Below are 7,994 nucleotides of genomic sequence, written 5' to 3'. Positions count from 1 at the left end.
ACATTACCTCTATAGGGTGCATGTGGATGTGTATACGGATCATAAGATTCTTCAATATGTGTTCACCCAAAAGGACCTTAATCTAAGACAACGGAGATGGATAGAACTCCTGAAGGACTATGACATGAGTGTGCATTATCATCCGGGTAAAACCAACGTGATTGCCGATGCACTTAGTAGAGTGTCTATGGGGAGTATGGCCCATTTTAATGAAGGGAAGAGGGAGTTAGTGAAACATGTTCACTGGTTGGCTAGATTAGGGGTGAAGTTGTGTGGTACCGATAATGGTGGCATGGTTGTTCAAAACGGGTCTGAATCCTCTTTGGTGGTGGATGTTAAGTCAACTCAAGATCTTGACCCGACGTTTGTTGAATTAAAGAAGTTGGTGAAGGAAAAGAAGGTAGGGGTCTTTTCCCAAAGGGGGATGGGGTGCTATACTACCAAGGTCGATTATGTGTTCCGAATGTGGATGGCATAAAGAGTTTGATTTTGAAGGAGCCCCACAATTCTTCATACTCCATTCATCCCGGTTCAATGAAAATATACCGAGACTTAAAAGAGTTCTATTAGTGGGGTGGAATGAAGAAGGACATAGCAAGGTTCGTGTCCGAATTTCCGAATTGCCAACAAGTGAAGACCAAACATCAAAGGCCGGGTGGCCTAGCCTAAGACATTGAAATTCCTACTTGGAAGTAGGAGGATGTGAATATGGATTTTGTAGTGGGTTTACCTCATACTCGGAGGCGTCATGATTCGATTTGGGTAATTATTGATAGAATGACTAAGTCGGCTCACTTCCTACCGGTTAAGACTTCCTATAGTGCTGAAGACTATGCCAAGTTGTATATCCGGGAGTTGGTGAGGTTGCATGATATGCCGTTGTCCATTATTTCAGATCGTGGTACCCAATTCACTTCTCACTTTTGGAGATCATTTCAAAAGGGCCTCGGTACTAAGGTAAAGTTGAGCACCGCATTCCATTCTGAAACTGATGGACAAGCCGAAAGGACAATTCAAACACTAGAGGATATTTTAAGGGCTTATGTGTTTAAATTTAAAGGAAATTGGGATGATCATCTACCGCTCATCGAGTTTCCCTATAATAATAGTTACCACCCAAGTATTGAGATGGCGCCATTTGAGGCTTTGTATGGGAGACGATGTAGATCCTCAGCTGGTTGGTTCGAAGTAGGTGAGATGACCTTGTTGGGCCCCGATTTGGTACTTGATGCTTTAGATAAGGTGAAGCTCATTAGAGAAAGGTTGAAGACGGCTCAAAGTTGTCAAAAGTCAAATTCCGACACTAGAAGAAAGGATCTTGAGTTTAATGTGGATGATTGGGTGTATTTGAAGGTTTCACCCATGAAGGGTGTGGTTCAATTTGGTAAGAAAGGAAAATTGAGCCCTAGGTATGTAGGGTCGTATAAAATCTTAAGACGTGTTGGCAAAGTTGCTTATGAGTTAGAGTTACCATTGGAAATGGCCATAGTTCACCTAGTGTTCCATGTGTATATGTTGAGAAAATGTGTGGGTGATCCTAATTCTATTGTTCCTTTGGAAATAGCGAATGTTGAAGAAAACTTGACCTATGAAGAGGTCCCGGTTGAAATTTTGGACCGGCAAATTAAGAGGTTGAGGAACAAAGAGGTTGCATCTGTTAAAGTCCTTTGGAGGAATCAAGAAGTTGAAAGCGCTACATGGGAAGCGGAAATGGATATGATGAAACATTATCCTCACTTTTCCATTCTACTCAAGTCTAAGGTACTGAGTCACTAACACTCAATGTTTAATACTTCTATAATACGGTTCTTTTGAGTCCTCATATGCATGTTCATGAAGTTGAATTTTAAAGTTATGTTTTATGCTTAAATTTAATGATTTCATGTTTGATGCATTTCAAGTGTCATTGTATATATGTTGGGCTGATAGTCCTCGTGCCAAGTCCCCCTCTATGCTAATAAATCTCATTCGAGGACGAATGTTTCCAAGGAGGAGATATTGTAACGCCTTGAAAATTTCCATGTCAAGACCCGAACCATCCTTCATAGGCATATAGGCTTGAACCCGACGACTTCTAATTTCATATATGAGTTAGGATCAATTTCTAAGTAATTGAAGTGTGTTTGATGTGTTTAGGGGTCATAAGGGATCTCTAACACCAAGCCAAGTCCAAAGAATTCCTATCGACTAAGTTTCCGGAATGAGTTCGTATAAAGGTCAACTTCAAACGACTATATCTCCTAGATTATGACGAATTGGGGGTCCCATCCACCAAGATTTAAATTGTTCGAGTTTGGAGTCAAAAGTTATGGTCATTCTACTACAGACTAGTACCGCAGGAATTTCAGGCTTGGGCGACCACTGCAGGATTTTTAGGCCTGGCGCTCCAGTGGCGCGATGCGCCACTATAGTGCCATAAAATAGCCACAGTAGTTTGTTCCTCAGCGCGACGCGCCACTATTATATGTGCAGGTTTTTACCTTATTCTGGCTTAGCACTGCAGTGGCGCGATGCGCCACTATAGCGCCAGCAGGGTTTTAGCCCATTTTCCAGATTTTTAAGGGCATTTTAGCCTTTTCTTGTGTGTTACCAAAGTGAGGTCGTTTTGGGAGGAAGATTATCCTAGTAAGAGACTCCTAAGCCTCCTTCCCTCATTCACTCTCACTCACACTCTAAGAACAAAAGAGAACAAAAAGCCCTAACCTCCCAAGTGCTCTCAAGCCTTCTTCCTCCATCTCCAAGAAGATCAAGATTCTATTTATTTTCAAGTTTTTCATTCAAGAGTTGACTCCTCAAGGTATGTGAGTTTTCATCCATGGGTTCTTCCACCCATGGAGCCCAATTATTTTCTCAACTTGATATCTCAAATTCTAATGATGAACCTTCATGGGCTTTTACAAAATGACTCTAAATGCATCTATTATGATATATCTTAAGTTTCTTTATATATATTGATGTATATTGACTCTTAATTTCATGAAGTGAATGACTTGAAAAAAATGTCTATATGAAAGTTCGAAAAAGTGTTAAAGGCATATATGGTGGGTTGTTTTAAGATGTGTATTTTGATGCATTTCCATCACCCTTATGCATACAAGTATTCTTTAAATATAGTTGGAGTTCTTTAATAATTGAACCCACCTAGTCTTCTTATATTGAATGATGATGTAAGGGCTTTTATTAAAAGAAAGGATTTAATGTGATAGGATAATTCTCACATACTTGAATCAAATGAATTGTTTTAATGAGCTATTCCACCGATGAAGATGTGATGTCTAAATTATGCAATGCCTCTGTCATTATGATGCCTAAATGTTATTCCGTGGGATTTGACCTAGCACCGAATGTAGCATATAGATGGGGACTCGACCTAAGGGGTCCTTAATTAAAGTCTCATTTTACATTAACTATGCGCCAACATAGGAGCCCTTGTAGGCTATTTAGGCTAGTGGATCCACAATTATCCAGTAAAGTTAAAGTTATAGAACGTTAATGTTGATGGAGTCCTACCCGGCAAGTAGACTCCTCGTGCCAACGTAGGGGGTTATGTTGGATTCCATGTAATAGCTCTCATGGTCTTAAATGTCGGTTAGGGTCACTTCTCTACAAAAATGAATATTTTAAAGTTTCCTATGATCATGTTTATTGCATGCATTCGCTTATGCATATTGCTTATTCATGTTTTTCTTATGTTCTTCATTTCATAGCATACTCACATACTTAGTACATTCAAAGTACTAACGCATACTTTTACCTACATGATATCACCATGTAGGAACTGGCGCCGCTCCTCGATCTCTTCTACGTGGCTAACTCATATTAGTTTGAAGATTTGCTAGTGGTGAGTTCCTATGTTTTGGGAAAAACATCCCTTTTATTCTAAGCTTTGGTTATGTAGAAGAGTAAGACTTTATTTAAAGCATTTCGTGACACTTATATTGAGTGTGAGCTAGGGACATGTCTTAGCCCCCGCCAAGTCTATTAGTAGAGGTATGTTTTCACATAAATGGATAAATGTTTTTATTTCCGCTTATTATTATTTATCATTACCAATGAAATGCTTAATGAATGCTAAGAGGCTTGGGTGAGGTACCTTCGGGTGTCTCATTCGCCGTGTCGCGTCTAGGCCCTAGGCTTGGGTCGTGACAACTTCAAAATCTTACCTCGATTTTTGACTCGGGATTTGACACTCAAATTGAGATCTGACCCCGATCCGACCCGAGATCCAGGAGTTGGGTCTTGAATCATCTTGAATTTAGGAAAAATGGTTAATGACGGAAGGTTGTATCTCATTGAATTATTGATTGAACATTGCCTTTATTGAAAGACTCTATAATAGATAAAATTATCATTTATTATTTTTCTACAATAAACAAAATTATCATTTACTATTTTCTTTCATTAATTGTTATTTAATTATTATGCAAATATGTAGGAATTTGAAATTAATTAAAGTTACAACTATTAAATATTTACTCCTTAAGGATATAAAAGTCGTTCAATGTTTAATGGATATTCTGATCGACCAATATTATTAAACGTGTAGAAATTTCCTACTCATCGTTTACTTGAAATAGATTTAATGTTAATCTCCTAGTATTAATAGGATAATATGTATCCTACAATAAACTTAGTCCTAATAGAAATATATTTTGTTTAGTCCTAGTACAAAATTATATTTATACCCATTAGTAATTTTTTAAATGGAGGAAATTTTAACTTAAAAGGGAAAATAAGTAAATCAACTTTTAGTGGATATTTTGGTAAATCAACCATTTATATTTGTGATTTTATAATAACTAATTTCTAGACACGTGCAAAGTATTCTATATGAATTTTTATAGTGTTGTCAGAACGATAAAAAATCTATGAAAACATACATGTAATGTGTAATAAAATACAATAGTTACTAATAAATTTTTTTAAAATATGAAAAAAAATACTAAATGAGGGGTGTATTTTAATATTTAAAATTAATTTCTTTTAAACAACCAACTATAAGTTTTGAATATTGGTTAGTAGTTAGCAAACTTTCAAAACAATCACAAATGACTAATTTGAGCCCAACGAAAATACATATTAAAGAAGTCTAATAGAGAGAAATACATTTTTTAAAAATCAAAAAATAGAGAAGAAAGAATACGACGTACGCATTCTTCTTAGAATTGTAATCATAACAATATTGATGAAAAAAGAAATATAGAATCGGTAGAGAATTTTTCAAGTTCTTATCGACTCCTTCTCCTATATAGCCTTCTTCATCAAGTCAAACTAAAGCATGGATCAAATATAAGAACTACACATCTTTTACTATAAAATGAAAAGGATAACCTGTAATACCCCTCAAAAATTTTCCCTAAGATTCGGACCCTTCTTGTATTCGGGTAGGGTCGAACTCAAGTATTGTGGAGCATTTGCATGAGTTAAGACGAGTCCTTGAGAAATTGAGAAGTGTTAAAAGTGATGTGGGGTCACAAAGGACCCCTAGGACCAAGCTAAGTCCAAAATATTCGTCGTGGCTAAGTTTTAGGATGAGTTCATATAAGGGGTCGACTTCTAACAACCCTATCTTTTGAAAGACGACAATCTGGGAGGTCCACAACCTATTAAATTAAAGGACGTCGAGTCTTCTTTCCAACGCCACCAAGAAGGTATTTTTTGGAGCTAGGAGTCGAAAGATATAACAATCCTAAGACGAACTAGCACGGCAGGGATTTCAGGCCTGGGTTGCAATTGCTGGAAAACTGGGCTTGGCGCAAATAGTGGCGTGACGCGCCACTATCACACCAGGAACATGCCTCAGTAGTTTGGACCCTAGCGCGGCGCGCCACTATGAGGTGTGCAGGTTTTTTTAATCCAATTTCCAGAACCCAGAAAATATGGCCTTGGCGCTGTAAGGGCGCGACGCGCCACTATCGCGCCAAGAATGTGCCTCAGTAGTTTGGTCCTTGGCACGGCGCGCCACTACGAGATATGTAGGTTTTAGGCGTAATCGTCCTGGTGCTGCAATGGCGCGATGCGCCACTATCGCGCTAGGAGCATTTTTGCCTATCTTCAGAACTTTTAAGAAAGGGCAATTTGGGAATTCACCCAAATTATATATGTAACATCCTTGGGCATTTTGGGATCACAATTTGCAGCCCCTCTCTCTCTCTAGAAAAGCCCTAGAAAACTCTCTCTTCTTCATCCTCTTCTTCTTCTCCATTTTCAACAAAGATTTGTCCCAAGATCTTCAAGACTTCAAGCTTTCCATTGAAGACCCAACAACAAGGTTTCTTCAAGAGTCTATTCTAAGGTATGTAAGGCTATCCAAAACATGGGTTGAGTTCACCCATTTTCCCTACTCTTGCTTTGAGGTTAGAGGTCCATGAGAATGGAGTTTCTTAGTATGGTTTATGTTTGAATGAGGTCTTAAATGCTTATCTAAATGAGGCTTGATTGAGTTGATTGGAGGATAGAATTTATGAGTGGACGAGGTCCTAAATGGAACTTGTCATTATGACTTAATTGAGTTGAAATAAGAATAGAGTTGATGAGTTGGCAATGTCCCACATGAAACTAGTCGTGAGGGCTTGTTTGAGATGATTGGAGGGAGTCTTATGAGCATAGAGTCATGGGAGGAGTATCGAGCACCGAGGTGGGCGAGAGTATAGTCTGTACTCGAACCCCAAGAACTATGCCGCCAACATAGGTAGGGATGGAATCGTTAAAGTTGGGTGCTTCCCATGGGATCGAACCGTTAAAGTCGGATGTTTCCCATTTATTTGTCCTGAAATGATAGGACTTGACTAAGCGATGGAATCCATGATTAGGGAGGCGTTCATGCCCTGGCAAGGTATGGACGAACATGGAAACAACGTCTGATTATTGTACTATCATAGGCTCATAAGTGATGGTTGTCGGATAAGAGAAACTCCCATTTAGGTCTTTTTAGTACTCCGAGTCAGTTGAGTTGAGTGGCATGAGATTTGTTCCGGTCTAAAATACTTCTTGTTAGACTTAGGACCCTTGAGTGAGTTATTATGTATATATATATATATGAGTTGAGATCCTGAGTTGATATTGATATTTTCTTGATGTTCGTTTCATCCGTCCATTTTACATACTCGTACATTCCTTGTCTGACACCATTTGGCCTGTATCATTTCATGATGCAGAGATAGGTACTAGAGATCATCAACTGGCGCTCTGTTGAAGATCCACATACATTTCCAGCCAGTTGGTGAGTCCTCCTAGTTTCCAGAGGATGTTGAGCTTTCTTGTATAGTTTTGTTGTTGTTTCCTTTATTTTGATTGTTGGTAGCCATGGTCTTGTCATTGGCACCTTCTAGACTTTGATAGAGGCTTTATAGACTAGAGTGTGGGAAGTTTGGACTGCTACTTTTGAAAAGTTGTATTATATCTGTTTTGATGAGTTGATAGTGATTGGCCCTCGGCTCTTATATTATGAATAGTACGTTATGATTGAACCCTCCTTCGAGTGAATGTGATTGAATGATAGTGTGACTGAATCAAGTGGTTCGCTTGAAGGTCAGAAATGGCTTTGGAGTGCCGGTCACGTCTAGGGTACCCTCCTGAGGCATGACAAACATGGTATCAGAGCACACAGTTCAAGTGTCCTAGGGAGTCTATAAAGCCGTGTCTAGTAGAGTCTTACTTATGGGTGTGTTGTGCACCACACTTATAAGCAAGAGGCTATAGGACATTAGCAATTGTTTCACTTCTTTCATATGCTGAATTCGTGCGATAGAGTTAAACTCTATAAAACTCCTTCCTAATTTGTGCGTTTACACGTTACAGATAATGCCTCCTAAACACACGGCTAGCCAGAGAAATGTTGATAATGCCGAGATGCCCCAATCAGAGGTATGCCCAGCAAGGGCTAGAGGCCTACCTACGAGATACTCGGAGGCACCTCAAGTACCAGCTACTCTACCTACACCTACATCAGAGGTAGAATTTCGAGGGACAATTGCAATGCTCACGCAAGTAAT

The sequence above is a fragment of the Solanum dulcamara genome, chromosome 2 (genome assembly GCF_947179165.1).
Source record: "Solanum dulcamara chromosome 2, daSolDulc1.2, whole genome shotgun sequence".
NCBI classification, from domain to species: domain Eukaryota; kingdom Viridiplantae; phylum Streptophyta; class Magnoliopsida; order Solanales; family Solanaceae; genus Solanum; species Solanum dulcamara.
The sequence above is the reverse complement of the archived record's forward strand: the minus strand, read 5'-3'. Positions refer to the sequence as shown.